The sequence below is a fragment of the Peromyscus maniculatus genome, chromosome 3 (genome assembly GCF_049852395.1).
Source record: "Peromyscus maniculatus bairdii isolate BWxNUB_F1_BW_parent chromosome 3, HU_Pman_BW_mat_3.1, whole genome shotgun sequence".
NCBI classification, from domain to species: Eukaryota; Metazoa; Chordata; class Mammalia; order Rodentia; family Cricetidae; genus Peromyscus; species Peromyscus maniculatus.
This window is the reverse complement of record NC_134854.1, coordinates 48,891,952-48,908,971: the sequence shown is the minus strand read 5'-3', so window position 1 is coordinate 48,908,971 and position 17,020 is coordinate 48,891,952. Positions and strand designations below refer to the sequence as shown.

At 45.4% G+C, this 17,020-nt stretch overlaps 1 protein-coding gene and 1 pseudogene across 1 annotated transcript in view; both read right to left on the bottom strand.

Moving 5' to 3' along the window:
• Nucleotides 1-17,020, bottom strand: part of Fam131b (family with sequence similarity 131 member B) — a 32,629-nt gene that overhangs the window by 15,443 nt on the left and 166 nt on the right. The gene's annotated exons all lie outside the window — the stretch shown is intronic.
• LOC143272301 (large ribosomal subunit protein eL15 pseudogene) lies at nucleotides 3,413-17,014 on the bottom strand (annotated as a pseudogene).

Below are 17,020 nucleotides of genomic sequence, written 5' to 3'. Positions count from 1 at the left end.
TTTCTCGATGCTTCCTGTCAGATCCCAAAGTTCACAGAGATGCATGCTACCATTGTGCCCAGGTTACAAGCTGTAGCAGACCAAAAAGGATGCTAGGAAGTAGGCCCTAGAGAATCTAGGCAATCAGAAGCAGAGGCAAGGAGTCTCAGAGAACAGGACCAGATGGGATTTTCTAAAGTCGAGGAAGCAGTCAACTGTTATAAACCCAAGAGCAGCAGAGGAGGAGAGGAAACTGGTCTGTAGGACAGAGAGCAGCTACTTCTTCCAGCCTCAGTTACCCTCCTGACAGTTCCATGCCCCATCTTCCATGGAGTACAAATAGATCTTAGCACTGAAACTCTGGCTTCTCATCGCAGCACATGCAGTTCTCATGCAGTTGGAAAAGGGAGCAACAAATAGCCTTTTATGCTCTGGAGTCTTGCCACCCTCTTTAGGGGAGCCCTGAGCCCTCATCTTTATGTGGGCTTCTCTAGGGTACCCCAGAGCCTTCATCTTTGTGCAGGCTCCTCTGGGGGGGATACCCATACCTTGTGCAGCCTGCTGGATAGAATACTATCCATCTGTCTTCCCTCTCACAGGCAACCAATGCCAGTTTCCCTCTTTTGAGGTATATTAAAATCTCAGGTCAGATCCCTCTTTAAATGCTTATTTGAGTGAGGATCTGCTGCAAAATCCACCTGCCTGAATCTTCGGCTTATGTGGTGGATGCCTGTGTCTCTTACCCACCACATCCTATTTTACACAAGCCCGCTGCGCCCAGGGAAGGGGTACACAGGCATAAAAGAGTGAAAGCTGAGTATGGTGGTGCATGCCTGTAATCCTAGTATTTAGGAGGCTGAGTCAGAAGGATGCTGTGAATCTGAGACCAGCTTGGACCATTTGGTAAGTTCCAGGCCAGGCTGAGCTCCTCAGAAAGGTCTTGTTTTGATGAAGAAAAAAACAAAACAAAAACAAAAAAAAAATCAAGACAAACAAACAAACAAAACCAAGCCCAAACAAGGGCTGGAGAAATGGCTCAGCAGTTAATAGCATTGGTTGCTCTTCCAGAGGACCCAGGTTTGATTCCCAGCACCCACATGGTGGTTCACAACCATCTCCAACTCTAGTGACAGAGGATCTTTGGGTCATTAGGCATTGCACTCAAATGATGCACAGACACATATGTAAGCAAAATACCCCCACACATAAAAACAAACAAAAGGAGGCGCAAGGGCTGGGCGTAGTGGTGTTCACCTGTAATCCCAGCCCTTGGGAAATGAGACTGGAGAACCATGAATTCAAGGTTAACCCCAGGCTACATAGTGCATTTGAGACCATCCTGAGCTACATAGAAAGGCTACCCCGTTTTAGACAAACAAAAGCTCAGGCAATAATGAGAAAACCAAGCAACAAAAGTACAACAAACACACACGGTGTCAGCTGCACATTGCTGAATGTTAGAAGTGGAAAGCAACTTTCTTGATGTCTTCTAAAGACAAAGAAAGTCCACCTCCCACTTCTACAGCTTTCCAGCTAGAAAGCCCTGGAACCTAAATGCAGGTCCTCTCATTCTCAGGCTGCCGTTCTTTTCCCTATCTATGTCTCCCCAGTAATCCTGTCAGACTGGTTTTCCATGATTTTTTCATTGTAACATTAAACACTATTGAAATAAACCCAAGTCTCATCTTCTTTTGCTCATTAGTTTAAAAGACTGTTTTAAGAGAGCAGATCCCATGGTGTGTGCTTCACTACTGTGTGTGTGTGTGTGTGTGTGTGTGTGTGTGTGTGTGTGTGAAGACTTCCTGAGAACATCTGTTCTGTGTGTTTAAGAATGGGCGTGTAGTGTTGGGGGTGGTGTTCAGGTCGTTGTTTAGCTAAGGTTTTGCAATGATAAGAAGATGGGATAGCCTTTGCTCTCTGGGGTGGGGGACCACTTGCAGCTTGTTCACTAGCTGAGTCAATTGTTCCGCCTGTTAGCTGCTCCCCCCAGATGAGAAAATTCAAAGGAGGCTGCAAACTTAATTTCAGGTAATGTGTGCTTTGCTTTAACTTAATGAAAAGTTATGAAAAATATGCATTTATTGTAGAAAAAAATTAAACACAGATTAGTAAAACAAAAACCCATCATTACTCTCTGTATCTTGTATTATTAACATTTTGATATATGTGTGTGTGTGTGTGTGTGTGTGTGTGTGTGTGTGTGTGCGCGCGCGCGCGCGTGCGCGTGCACTAGTGGTAGGAAATGTTGACTTTTTAAAGATTATTTATATTTTTAATTATGTGCATGCCTGTGTGTCTCTATGTATGTGCACCTGAGTGTAGGTTTCTTTCCTAGGCCAGAAGAGGGTGTCAGATTCCTTGGAACTGTTAAGGGTGATTGTAAGCTGCCCTTCATGGGTGCTGGGAACAGATCTCAGGTCCTGTTCCAGAGCAATATTCACTCTCAACCACTGAGCCACCTCTCCAGTGCCACTGTAGAATTTTCTTTTCATTTATCTGTTTTGTGTGATGTGGGCATATGACGGTGTACATGGGGAGGTCAGAGCAAAACTTTCAGGAGTAGGTTCTCTCCTCCACCACGTAAGTCCTGGGGGCAGACTCAGGTCAAGAGGTTTGCACGAGTGCCTTTCGACAAGCGCCTCTACCTGCTGACCATCTTGTCAGCCAAGGCCGACTTCTTTTACTGAAACTGTTAGGAGACCGAAGGCGCCTTCCTGTTCTAAGGTGGGAGCTGGACTGTGTCAGGCTTCCTCCCTGCATCTCTCTAGTTTCCTTCTCAGACATGTTGTTGCAAAAGCCACCGACGCTTACCCCGTCTTCTCCTCTTCCTCACTTCCATTCAGTCCTCAGCCCGACTTGTCTGCATCTCCACTCCCCTGAAGCAACTCACATGCAATCTGTATCCGCACGTGGGTAGATTTGAGTCATCTCAACCTTGCTTTGTGCATGCACCAGGAACATTTCATACAGTTGACTACTTCCTAACATTTCCCCCTATTTTTTTCCTTCTCATGGCTTCCCCTTTTCCTTTTCTACTAGTTATCAATTCCAAGTTACATGTATTTGTGGAGCTCCTACCATGTAACAGTACTGCTCCAGTGGCTAGAGGCCCAAACACATGCTGTCTTGGGGCTTATAGTCAAATCAAAAGTAGTAGGGAGGAGGGCACAATCAGCTAACTGGAACAAAACAACTAGGCAAGATGCAGTGGCACACGCCTTTTAGCCTAGCATGGGGGAGGCAGAGGCAGGCAGATTTCTGTGAGCCTGTGGCCATCATGGCTTACGCAGTGAGTTCCAGGCCAAGACTACATTACACAGTGAGATCATGCCTCTAAAATAAAACTATGTTTATATTTGTAATTTATATATATTTGCATATAATATATTTATATTTGTGAATATTTTAGATTTACGCCAAATTGTATGTTTGTATATATTAATGTTAAAGCAAAAGGCTGAGTGATATATTTAAGATGGCTAAGGCTTTGAAGTAAAATAAAGGTGAGGAGGAAAATAAATAGACTTGGTAAATATAGTTCTGAACAGTATGGTCATGGAGTAGTTCACTGGAAAGACAGCATTTGAGAAAGGAAATAAAAAAGATGATACTGTAAGCCATATAGATATCCGTAGTTCCAATATAAAATGTTCCCTATAACAATGGTTCTCAGCCTGTGGGTTGTGATCCCTTTGGGGGTCAAATGATCCCTTCACAGGGGCCGCCTAGGACCACTGGAAACACAGATATTTGCATTACAATTCATAGCAGTAGCAAAATTAGTTGTGAAGTAGCAACGGAAATAATTTAATGATTAGGGGGTCACCACAGCATGAAGAACTGTATTAAAGGGTTGCAGCATTAGGAAGGTTGAGAACCACTGCCCTACAGGCTTATGTATTTGAACATTTATTCCTTAGATGGCGGTATGTTTGGGAGGTTGTGGAACCTGTAGGAGGTGGAACACACCTAGAGGAAATGGGTCACTGTAGGAAGAGCCTTAAAGGTTATATTCTAGCCTTCATGTCGTCCAAGTTCTCTCTGCTTTCTGGCTCAACAAACAGCTCTTGAACACTCAGCTACTCCAGACAGATCACTCTGCCATGCCTTCCCAACCATGATGAACCTTAAGTCCCTTGACCATGGGTCAAAATAAATTCTCCCCCATTAAGTCACTTCTGTCAGGTATTTGTTCATAGTAAAGTAAAAGTAACTAAGGTAGAAAAGTTGTACCAAGAGAGGATCCATTGCTGCCATGAGCCTAGCCATAGGGTTCATTGGGAACTGGTTTGCAGGTGGAATGGGGAGCGTTTGGGGCATCCGGTTGCAGAAGCCCTAGGATGCTGTATGCAGAACTTAGGAGGCCATTCTGGTGGGAGTTCAGAAGACCAGAATGCTGATAGAAATGTGGCTAATAAACACCATGCCCCCGAGGCTGCAGAGAGAAACGAGGACTATATCAGGAGACGGGCTAGAGGTCATTCTTATATTCTGGAAAAGAATCTGGCTACACTGTGCATGTGACCCCCAAGATTTTAGTGAGGTTTTGTGAGAGCCAAAGTTATGTTTTCAGTTATAATTATTGTGCCTACGAAATCCATCAAATGAAAATGTCTCTAACCTGCAAGGCCCTTGCCCAAGGACAGATACTTCCTGAAATGCTGGAGGCTACTGTTTATAGGAGATAACAAGCTGCATGTTTTCACTTCCCTAAGCAAGTTTGCTTACCCAGTTTCACCAGATGTGCTTCATCACATGTGGTGGTGGTGGTGGTGGGGGAGATACAGTAGGCAGGAAATACATCAGGATGTATGCCTGCCCCTGATTGGACCTGATGGGAAATCCAGTGGCCTTATGGGGTTGCCTTTTTAAGCCTCTGCAAAATGTGACTCGTGGCCATTTTCTGGGATCCCATGAATGGACCTGGCTGGAGTCCATCATACTGGCCAGTATTAAATTAAAGCTTGCTTCAAATTTGACTCAAAATTTATCGTAGTGGCCTTATTCTCACCCAGCAGGATTAACAGTTTAATTAAAAGGTAATGAACTAATTAATTCAATGCAAGAAATTGGATGACAACATACCACCCAGGCTGCGATATGGTTATTGCTCACAGCTCTTACACAGATTTTCGGTGACAAGGAACAGAAAGTAGAGCAGAAATAGGAGAAAAAATTTGTAGTTTGGTATGCAGAGGAGCATGAGGAAGTTTCAAGTTTCAGACAAGATTGGTGAGGGAAAGCCAGCTACAGTTGTTAAGGAGATTGATGCAATTAAAGAGAAACCAGACACTTTGCAATATGGAAGAACCACCCATCCCATAGAAGCCTCCAGGGCATCAAACTGAAAACTCACTTAAAAAACATGCACTAAAGAAAAATAAAGTGCCTGCAAAGATAGGGACTCCAGGGTAAGCTATCTAGGAAAATGTCTCCCCAGGGTCAGCCATAAGCACTTGAAGCCATTGTCAGAAGAGGACATCTTGAGCTGGCAAGAGAGGTGGTACCATCTAATTGGTGCTGATTTTGAAGACATGCAGGATGCAAGAATAACAGGGATAAGGAGGCTTGAGTCAAGGTTTCAGAAAGAAAAAAACAAAAAATCCAATCAACAAAGCTAGATAGTGTGCAGCAGAATCAGATTCTAGAAGGTCCTAAGAGGTCAATGTGTAAAACTCATAGGATGATGCTTAAGCTACAGTAGAGACCCTAAGATGATGGAGATGCCAGGAATATAGAACATGTGCTGAGGAAAGCTGCATGTGCCAAGTGTAGCCAGTCCAAGAGAAAGGTTACATAATGCTGCAGATGAAAGGGCTGTAGGGTGGGACTACCCAAGCCTATGGGAGCCCACATGATGCTACCACAAACCCTGAATGCCTCATAGTAACCCAAGGTTTAATGTTTGCCCTGTAGGATTTCAGTCTTGCCTTGGTCTAACCCTTTCTTGCCATTTCCCCGTTCCTCCCTCCTGTTTGGAATGGGGATGTTCACTATTTGTCATTATATATTGAAAGTATCTAATTCCCCTTTTCATTATGTTAAGTTTAAGTCTCAAAAGTGCTTTGAACTTTTGCTTTTCTTTTGACTGCCCTAAATTGTTCAGCCGGTATGAACTTTACAAACATTATGTGTATTAGATGGTAGAGCTGGAGAGTACTGAACCTTCTCCAGTCTGCACGGTGAGAGCCACTAATAATGTAGTGGAGTTAGTGGCCCTTTCTAAGGTCCAGGCTCCTGCATCCTGCAGATGACAGCCCACACATCTCCCTGTGCTTGTGGACTGGTTTGGTGATCCACTGCATGTCAGGCTTTCTTTTGGTAGCTTTACAGAATGGATCAATGAAGACCATTTTCAAAGAATTCATAAGTTGCAGCCTTAGGAACTGGGCATTGATAGCCACCACAGAGGACATGGACCCTCCACATGACACATGACATAACCTTGCTAGGCCTTGTATCCCAGCCTGCCTGCTTTATCGGGCTGTGTGGCATGGGGAGCCCTGTGCAGTGCAGAAGCTGCTAGCCGCAGACCCTCAGAAAAAAGGACCTCACATCTGACTACTTCTTCTGCTGTAGCTCTTTCCTGTATCTGTATTCACCCATCTTGGCTCACTTGATGGCTGCCACCAGACCTGGACTTTCAACTTTTGAATGATGCTGAAACTCTTAATACCATGGGGAACTTTGAGGTCGAACTGGATATGATCTGCATTTTGAGATGGTCATGAACCTGTGGGAACAGGAGTAGATGTTATGGTTTGAATATAAAATATCCCCACAGGCTCATATGTTTAAATATTTGGTCCCTAGCTGGAGGAACTATCTGGGGTAGCTGGAACTTTTCAAGGTACTGGGGCACACCCGGAGGACATGAGTTAACAGGGGTGGGCTTTAAGCATTATGGCTGAAGCCCCATTTCTGGACGTAGCCCTGGTTAGTACCATGAACATTTCTGTTGTCCCAGACTAAGCCCTATGCACACCTTCCCCACCAAGATGGGCTCTAATTCACTGAGCCAAAATAAATCCTTCCTCTCCTTCTTCTGTCAGGTAATATGGTGTAGTGATATAAAAATAACACAGCTGAAGAACACTGTGCTTTTGTTTTGTTCTAATTTGGATTATTTTTGAGGGGGAGTCTTTGCTAGCTAGGGTGCTGTAATAGAGCTATGTCCTCTGGGTATGGCATGACTGTCAGCTACCATGAAGTAGATGATAATAGCTTACAGAATACAAGTATGGCCATGAGATAAACAGAACAACACAGTGACAGCTAGGTCTATGTTGATGGTAAGAAGGATGTTAACACCCCCTCACAGGGTGAGAGCAGTCACAAAGGCTCTTCTGAGACACCAGTCACCACTCACTCCTGCTCTCTAGATGTGGTCTTAGAGGATGAGTGCTAGAGGTTGACTGGAGGTTGGGACTCAGGGGAACAACTCTTTGTGAGATATCACCAATGCTGGGATTGGGCTTTTAGGTGATACAAGCTAGCTTCACCCATGTTCTTGTAAGCAATCCCTAACCCATACTCCTGTGTCACCCCTTATAAACTCATTGACTCACCAAGAGTGTTTGGATGGATTTTTTTCTTTATCAGTGCCTATCTGGGGTGATAGTTATGTGTGCCTAGGAAAAGTTGTGTGATATGAGATGACAGTTGTGTTCTACCATGCCTAGCTTTGTGGAAGAACAAACTAGGCACAAGAAATGTCAAGTGCAATGCTCCAAGATAGGAGCATGTCTTAGGGTTTCTATTGCTGTGAAGCGACACCATGGCCACAGCAACTCTTATAAAGGAAAACATTTAATTGGGTAGCTTATATTTCAGAGGTTCAGTTTTATCATCATGGTGGGACGTGGTAGTGTGCAGGCAGACATGGTGCTGGAGAGGTAGCTGAAAGTCCTACATCTTGATTGGAAGGCAACAGGAAGTGAACTGAGACACTAGGAGTGGCTTGAGCATATATGAGACCTCAAAACCTGCCTCCCCAGTGACACACTTTCTCCAACAAGGCCATATCTACTCTAACAAAACCACACCTTCTAATAGTGCCACTCCCTATGAGTTTATGGGGGCCAGTTACATTCAAACTATCACAGAGTGTATCTTGCATATGTTGTTGGAACAGAATGAATATATGAGGCCAGGGAATAATTTTGGCAGATATGTAGGAGGGAGTGTGGCTATGGAAGATCTTTCAATTAGTTTGATTTCTTCAGTGAAACCAGAAGCGAGGCTATCAGCTGTGCATGAGGATGAAGAAGAATAAGTAAATTAAGGATGAGGTCTACAAGTCTTCCTAGAGTTTGGGAAAGTAAATGGACATGAAAGTTGGGATACTTATTAGGAAGCAGAATTAATTGCCGAGGGCCACTTGAAGTTCATTGTCATGAATTTTCGAATGAGACTGGCCAGAAGGTCTGAGTATTTGCCCAATGCTGTGGATATTGCTCTATATAAATAAAACACTGATTGGCCAGTAGCCAGACAGGAAGTATAGGCAGGACTAACAGAGAGGAGAATTGAGGGAAGAGGAAGTCAGAGGGAGAGACTGCTGGAGCCGTCGCCAGGACAAGGAAGATGTAAGGTACCAATAAGCCACGAGCCACGTGGCAAAGTATAGATTAATAGAAATGGGCTAAGTATAAGAGTAAGAGCTAGACAATGATAGGCCTGAGCTAATGGCCAAGCAGTTTAAATAATATAAGCATCTGTATGTTTATTTTATAAGTGGGCTAAGGGACTGCTGGGGCTTGCTCCAGCTACACCCCAACCCTGCTGAAATATATAGGTGCAGGCATAGTAGTGGAGTGGAGCCTAGCCCAGGATTGGATTTTGCAAGAATCAAAGAGGAAGGGAGAGGCACAAGGGAACTGAGAGCAGGTTCAGGAGCGTGGCGTTATCAATTGTTTGTCCAAGGAACGTAAACTGATATGGAAGCATGGTAATGGAAAGCGGACTTACTGGTCTTGAGATCCAAGAATTATCTGAATTAAAGTAAAAGAAGAGAGGGGGCTAGAAGACAAAAGAAGCTGGTGGAGGGAGGGGAGCTTAGACTTTCAGAGTGAAGCAGTGGCACGATGTCTATTTGTACCGTGTGATGTGGTGGCCACTAGAAATATGTCAAAAATAAACACACACACAAACGAGACTTGTCTTCCTTGATGTGCTCTCAGGGGGAGAATCACACGGCCCTATTCCTGCCTGAGGAGCTTTTGGCAGATGACGGCTGCTGAGAGGAGACTCAGTTTTCTTTAGCAATGTGGCCTGTGGTAGGTTGCCTGTGAGCCAGGGAATGGTGATAAACTCGTTCATATATGGGCAGCATTGACTGTGCTCAGTGGGTTATAAAACAGAGGGGAAAGGGGAAGAGGAAAAAGAGATCCATGGCTTGAGACTGTGTGTGGGCATCCAGAGAGAGTTACAAAGGAGATGTGAGAAGTGGATATGATCTAAACACATTGCATTCACATGTGCAATTACCAAGGAACATATAATAATATTTTTAAAAGATGTGCTGCCGGGAGGTCGTGGCCCATGCCTTTAATCCCAGCACTTGGGAGGCAGAGCCAAGCAGATCTCTGTGGGTTTGAGACCAGCCTGGTCTACAGAGTGAGATCCAGGACAGGCACCAAAACTACACAGAGAAACCCTGTCTCGAAAAACAAAATAACAACAACAACAAAAATGTGCTATAGTGTAAAATACACAGTAAATTCTCATGAGTTAGCACCAAGAAGAAATATTTCACTAATAATTTTTAAATTGCCAGTTACACATTGAAATGGTAGGATCTTAAAAATACCAGTTTAAGAAGGTATATTATGGGGCAGAGGAGATGACTCAGCTGATAAGAGCATTGGCTGCTCTTCCAGAGGATCTTGGTTTGGTTCCTAGTACACAGAGACAGTTCATAACATCTACAAGTCCAGTTCCTGACACCCTATTCTGGCCTCCTCAGGTACCAGGCATGTAAGTGGTACACAAACGTATACGAAGATGAGATACCCCCAAACTATGACCAAACTAAAAAGAAAGCCTTAAAAGTATATTATTAAAACTAGTGCCTCTCATTTTAATGTTAAAAGAAGCTATGGGTGTGGTTCATATTTTATTTCTATTATGTTTTGTGAGGGAAGTGGTGGTGATGGACAAAGCCAGGAAAGGAAACATGCTGGGGAAGAGTCATCTACAAGGATATTAAAACGACTGAAAACTCTTGGTAGAGTCATTTTGGAATGACTGACAATAAACCAGAACATAGCAATCCTCTAGAAACGAGGGTGGATGGTCCTGGATGATAAAGGATTGTACAAGTACATGCAGTAGTTCACAGTTTGATGACATGATGTTCAAAGCTGGCAGTCATTATGGAGGAACAAAGGGGAATTGTCTGGGCATGGGAGTGAGGATCCAAAGAGACATTTGTTCCATGGTCAGTGCTAGTAGCACAAAGGCTGTGGTGGAAAGACATTGCTGCCACTTGATAGGGCTACAGAGGAGGTGTGTCCTTGGCAGTTCAGAGCAGGAAGGGAGAGGATGTGTTTTGCTTAAGCATGGCTTGTGAGCTCCAGATCCACCTGGAAGGTTCAGGAGCTGAGCAAGAGAGTAAGATGGAAGGTGAATTGAAGATCTAGGGCTTCTTAAGGGACTGGCATACATGGTGTTAGGGAACTTGATGAGATGCACTCCGGTGGTTTCCAGGCAGAGAACAGAGGGGAGGCTGTGAGTGCAAGAAGGTAGAGAGGCGAGAGTACCCTTTATTCTCTTCTGCTAGAGGACATGGGAGACTGGGGAAATGGGGTCAGACTTGAGTTGGAGGAAGGGACACACTGGCTTTTCTACCTAGCCACCAAATGACGGGGCCCCTCAAAGCCCGCCGTGCTAATTGCTCACCAATTCTCAAGCAATACTTGCAGTATTGTTTGAATGGTCTCAACAAGTATCAACAAAAGGCCCATATGCTAAATGCTAGGCTGCCGGCCAGTGGCACTATCTTGGAGCCTTGGTGGGACCTTTAGGAGGTAAGGGCTGGTGGAAGAAAGTTAGTCATAGGGGGTCTGTCCTCACGGGGACTATTGTGGTCCCTCCTTTCTTCTCAGCTGCTGTGAGATAAGCCTTTCTATCACTATCACCTCACAGGCACAAGGGCCACAGGGTCTGGTGACCATGGCTTGGAAGCCTTTAAGTATAGGTGATTGATAAGTGACTTCCTTAGCCAAGAATATCTTCAAGTTACTGTTCAGAGGTAGATGACTTATAAATTTGAAACCTTATCAAAATTCTACGCTCTGGATGAGGGTTGAGCACTGGCCCCTGTGCACTGACTTATTCTGGGCACGTCTAGAACGAAACAGCTCATATTTCTAGAGCTGTGACCCTTAAGGGAAAACCATACCTGGAAAAGCCATGCAGCCAGAAGCTGAGCCAGGTCCATGATGTCTTCCTCACTCCCTCGTCATATGCAATCCAACACTGTGTGTTTCGGCCCACAATTTAAGGTCCCTAAACTCTAATCTGTCTCTTTGGTTCATCTGCAAAATCTCTCTTGCCCCCCCTGTTCTACAACAGCCTTTTGACTATACACATGTTCCTGCCATTTCCACATTGTCCTACCGGGGCATTTACAACATTCTGAGCTCTTGTCATGCCATTCTTTGTAATCTAAATCTCTGCCGTGGCTCCGCATTGTTCTCAGGATAAAGCCACAGCTCTGTGTCAAAGCTCTCTATCCTGCCCATCCCATCCCCAGCCAGCCTTCCTTCCATTTGCACTGCCCCTCACCCTCAGATGCCCTGTGGGCTTGCCTCTCTGGGGTCCTGGCATAGGCTATGTCCCCAGCTGTCACAGAGTCTCGCAGGAGTGGCTGCTCTGAGTTAATGTTCATGCTTATCTTCCCGATTTCATATTGGACATCCTTTTCTTGAGCTCTGGGGCCTAGGTAATACATGCCCCCCAGTTCTATGTTCTTTCCAGTCTCCAGAGCAGCTGCAGGTTGCTATTATTTGATGGACATTTACCCTAGCAGATCCCCTGAGGGTGTGGACTGTCTCTGAGGGCTCAATATATGCTTTATGTTATTATATAATTATACTATGCGTTGTGTTAAATGAAAGGCTGAGAAGCAACTTTGTTTATACTATATCTCGCCACAGAATGTACTGGATGTCATCAAAATTCTGAAGCTTTTTTGCAATAGAGGGTTGGGCATCTACAATGGGATTCAGTGTCGGTCAGTAAGTGTATGTAAGGCCTGAGATTTGTGCCAGGCTCTGTGTTGGGTCACTACTAAGCCAACTGCAGCAACTAGGCTGGAACTGGGAGATTTTTGGGTGGCACAAGTATCATAACCCATGCTTAGGACAAGACCTGTAGTAGTTTGCCCGAGCAAGCTGATGATCTCGGCATCCGCTGTTCTGAGCAAATTCCTTTGCTTTTTCTGACACAGCAGCCATTCGGCACCTGGTGCCCACCCCAGGGTGTTGAGGTAAATAGCAACCCACCAGGTAGCATAAGCAAACTCCGCTGGTTAACCCAGGAGCAGCCACTTCCTGTGTCAAATCTGCCCCTTGGGTGGGTTTCCGGTGCTCAGCCCCCCTTATTACAGGGGAGTGGGAGTGGGAGGCAGTTCCATGTCAGTCCTTTTCCTCTCAGTCATACAGGGTAGCTAGCAATCCATCCTCATCACCACCGACTCTCTGAAATGTTTACTCCCTGAAATGACATAGCTATTTTCAGTGACAAATGCTGCAGCTTCTAGGCCAGGCTTCCTCTGGGTGCAGGAAGACGGAAGCGGCAGATGCCCCACCACCGGCAGCCTCTGTGCCAGCAATCTGCCTGTGTTGCTGGGGGTGCCCTGGGCCTCTTTTCCTGTCTGCCCTTCACAGCTCCTGTGGCTGCTGACTCTTTGCCATTTGACCATCTGCCTTGCCTGGCCCCCACGTTTGTGAGCTGACGCTGGCAATGCTTTGGGGTGCCCATCTGGCCCAGCACGGAAGGGTGGAGGTCTCTGCCTGCCACGGCTCCTCTGACCCCTGCCGACTTGGCTCCTTCGGCCCTGTCCTCCTCTCACTGTTACTTCAGATCCGACGGGCGGGATCGTAACAGAGGTGATAGCTGAGAAAGCCATCCAGCTATCCTTCTGGCTCCTCACTAAGAAAGCACTGTGGAGTAGATGATTGAAAAAACAAAACAAAACAACAACATAGCTTTATTTTTTTTTTTCCTTTGTGAGCCAGGACTAGGCTATCTAGAATGTGGAAGTTATTTGAAAATGTGGGTTGACCTGAGATTGGGAAAGAAGAAGAGAAAGTGCATAGAGGAGGAAGCTATGACATCAGCCACTTGGGCTGACCTGAAAGAACCGAGGCCCAGTGACACTGTAGTTGTCTGTCCTGCCCTTCCACTGGGGGAGTGGCAGCTGGGCATAGCAGGAAGCTGCTCACTGGGGCCTTGGCCACAAAGCTCCACCTTCATCTCCTCCCAGCTCCCATCACCATTCTCAAGTCCAAGAGTCTTTTGTACTGGCCAGCAAGTGCCCCTGGGACCAGGGGAACAACACATTGGGCTGCAAGTGTGCAGCACTCAGTGCAAGGAGCACACTCTGCAAAAGCAAAGAGACATGATAGAGTTCACTCCTCTCCTCTCTTATATTTCTTCGATTGCAGAAGCAATTCACATTCGTGGGGAAATACAACCGTATAAAAGTATTTTGCTATCCCTGATTCTAGTTCCCAAAGCTAACAACTAATGTTAACAATCCTGAGAAACCTCTTGGCAACATGATGGTATGTAATGGGATTATAGCAATGTACAACTACAGAACACATGTGTCTGTGCTGGCACATAGATGGACAGACAGAATCTGATAGTGTGGCATGATGGAAAGTGAGTAGCGGGGTCCAGTGGAGGCAGAATTTAAAAGTCCGTGAGGGAGCCAAGCTGGACTGCAAGAGAAGTTATGGAACACAATGATATAAGTAAGACTGGGGGTAGTAATAAGAAGTAGGCAGTAATATTTAAAATAGTAAAGAACATGTGTATTTTGGTTTGCTTTCTGTTGCTGTGATAAACACCATGACCAAAAGCAACCTGGGGATGAAAGGGTTTATTTGGCTTTTACATCCCAGGTCACAGTCAGTTATTGAGGGGAGCCAGGACAAAAGTTCAAGACATGGAGGGAAGAACTGGAGCAGAGACCACAGAAGAACACTGCTTCTTGGCTTGCTCCTCATGGCCAGCTCGGCTTGCTTTTATATATACCCCAGGACCACCTGTCCAGGGATGACACAGCCCCCATTGAGCCAGGTTCTCCCACATCAATCATAAATCTAGAAAATGTCTCACAAATTTGCCTGGAGGCAATCTGATGGAGGCATTTTCTCATTTGAGATTCCTTTTCCCAGATAATCTTAGCTGTGGACAAAAAAACTAACCAACACACTCTATTACCAAAGAAGGTATGTAGCTTGGGAAAAGAAAAAATCCAACATCCAGTTAGCTTTAGTTTCCTTAACTGCCAAACAGGGTAATAATAATAATAATAATAATAATAATAATAATAATAATATATCCTCATAAATTTCTTGTTAATATTAAATGGGAGTAATAGATTTCTACAGCTTAGAATTGTGCAACAACCAACAATGACAATTCATTATCTGTGTGTGTGTGTGTGTGTGTGCTAGGCAGGCACTGTACCATTGAGGTGTACCTGTCCTGAGTGTGAGCAATTATGGCAGTCATTGTTACTGTTTCAGCGGTATGTGGCTGCTTAAGGTAGTATGTCACGTCATTACTCTTTTGCCTACCTGCAGCCAGCATATAGAATAAACGGCCGATAGTATCTCTGGCTCTGCTTTGGAATTTTTTCCTTGGTCATCATAATGCTTCTTCCATGAATGCTTTGAATGCCATACTTTGTACTGTACACCTTTGGGGGGAAAATACTTTCCCATATCTGGTGCATATAAAGCCTTGGAAGTGTGTAGGGATATTTTAGTAGCCAAAGTCAGTGACCATTTTCTGGCTTTCTTTTCCTGATCTAGTACGTGCTTGAAGTGGAGACATTGACTGATTTCCTACACATTACTCATACTATCCAAGAACACCAAATAGAATTGCATGCTTAAGAAACACACCCAAGAATCATCAGGGTAATTTCTGCTTGCTGTCTGTACATTAAAAGCATTGACTATACCCTCCATCTGAGACATCCTGGGCCAGTCATTCTAACCCTTTGGGGAATTCTATTTTACTCCTCATTAGTATTTAGAATGGCTGCCTTAAAACTCTTAGCTCTAATATTCTGCGTCCTGAATGCTCTTAGTTGTCTGTGAAATTGAGTCTGCCTACACACTCTCCTATTCTTGATTTATAAATAGGCTCAGCTGCCAACAATTACACACACTATTTTTCGATGTTCCTTAAGGAGGCTTTGGGAGGGTAGGTCGTTTTTACTCTTATAAAGTTATCTGGAAACTATCTCCATTTCCCCACATGGGCATATTTGGAAGGATGGTGACGAGCCTTGGACTCAAAAGCCCAAGAAACAATCTCCAACATGCAGAGTAAATCCAGTATCAAGTTTCCAACGGACCGTCATAGGGACAGGCCTGGAACCAGCTTATGCATGTTAGAGTGTGAGCACCTGCGCACTCTGTGTCATACATGGCCACGCATGGTATGCAAACTATTGTTGATGGAAACATTAAGATGACAGAGAAAAGAGAGACTAGTGGGGCCTAGAAAGATGATGAATGTATAGTCACCGATATGATTCAAGACTTAAGGTTGAAGGAAGGAAAGACCATTGAATGTACTAAGACACATTAGACCTGCCTGGCCAACTAGAAGGGAGCTTGTGAGGGAGAGCTAGCTAGGTTCACTGGCTGGGAATTTCCATTCTTGGCCAGCCTAGGACTTGCATGGTAGGTAATACTGAGAACGATATAAAAATTTCAGGCATGGCATGTTATTTATTTCTTCACATAAACCAGCAGGCAAATGAATTAAAAAAAAACATCCCTTTTACAGATGGAGGCAATGAAACCGAATGAATGAGGAAACTTGTCCGTGGACTACAAAATTGGGCTCCTTGGCTTCACTCTTTGCCAAGGGAGCTAATTAACTCTGACCTGAATTAGCCCCTGGGGCCCTCTCTTCAGGTAATGCCCCTGTTTTTTCATCCCAAATTCATGGTATTAGTTTGCATTCCCTCAAAGCATAGCCCAGAGATCCTGGACAGTAGGGTGCAGCAGAAGGGGAGCCCAAAGAGTTAGGAACTCACAAGTGTTGAGTGTTAGGAGTGTCTCAGACACCAGTCGGGGATTATGGGGTAAAACTAAAGGGAGCACCCGGGCGGGGGTGCGGGGGTGCGGGGATGCAGGGGTGCGGGGATGCGGGGGTGCGGGGACGGGGGTGGGTAGGTGAATATTGGACTAGAGGCCTGAACGCATGACTCTGTAATGAGGACGTAGGGAATGGGCGAGAAGTTTCCGTGTGTAATTTTACCTGAAGAAAGAAGGGGAGGAGGGTAGGAAGGAAGGAGAGTAAGAAAGTAAGGCAGACACTAGCTGTGTCAGATCTCTTTCATGTAGCCTGCGGCACAGTCTCAGGCTGAGGAATCCGGTTGGACCAGTGGGGGGCTCCACCGAGCTTTATCCCCCCGTGAGCCGCTGACACCCCACTGGGGAAGGTTTGCCAAAGGACCCTCAAGGACTAGTCCCCGGAGGCCACTTGGGTTTTCCTAGGTTGTTAGTCCCAGAGCGGCCTCACCCAGACTGAGCCCTCCCGCCTCCATTTCCTAGACTCGGAGCTCTGGACTCTTTCCCTGGGGCAGTAGATTGCAGGCAGGGTCTGTGCCTATGCGAATTCCTAGAAGCCTTAAGAGGCTGCCTAGTTTTGGAAGTTAGCATCCCCCAAGAGCGCTTAGGCTCCAGCTCTTACACTAGTAGGTTACCCAAGGCCCAGCTGGGAGCCGGGTGCCAGCAGGGCTAACGCCCCCCTCGCCATCCCCGCCCACCCAGGAGCAGAG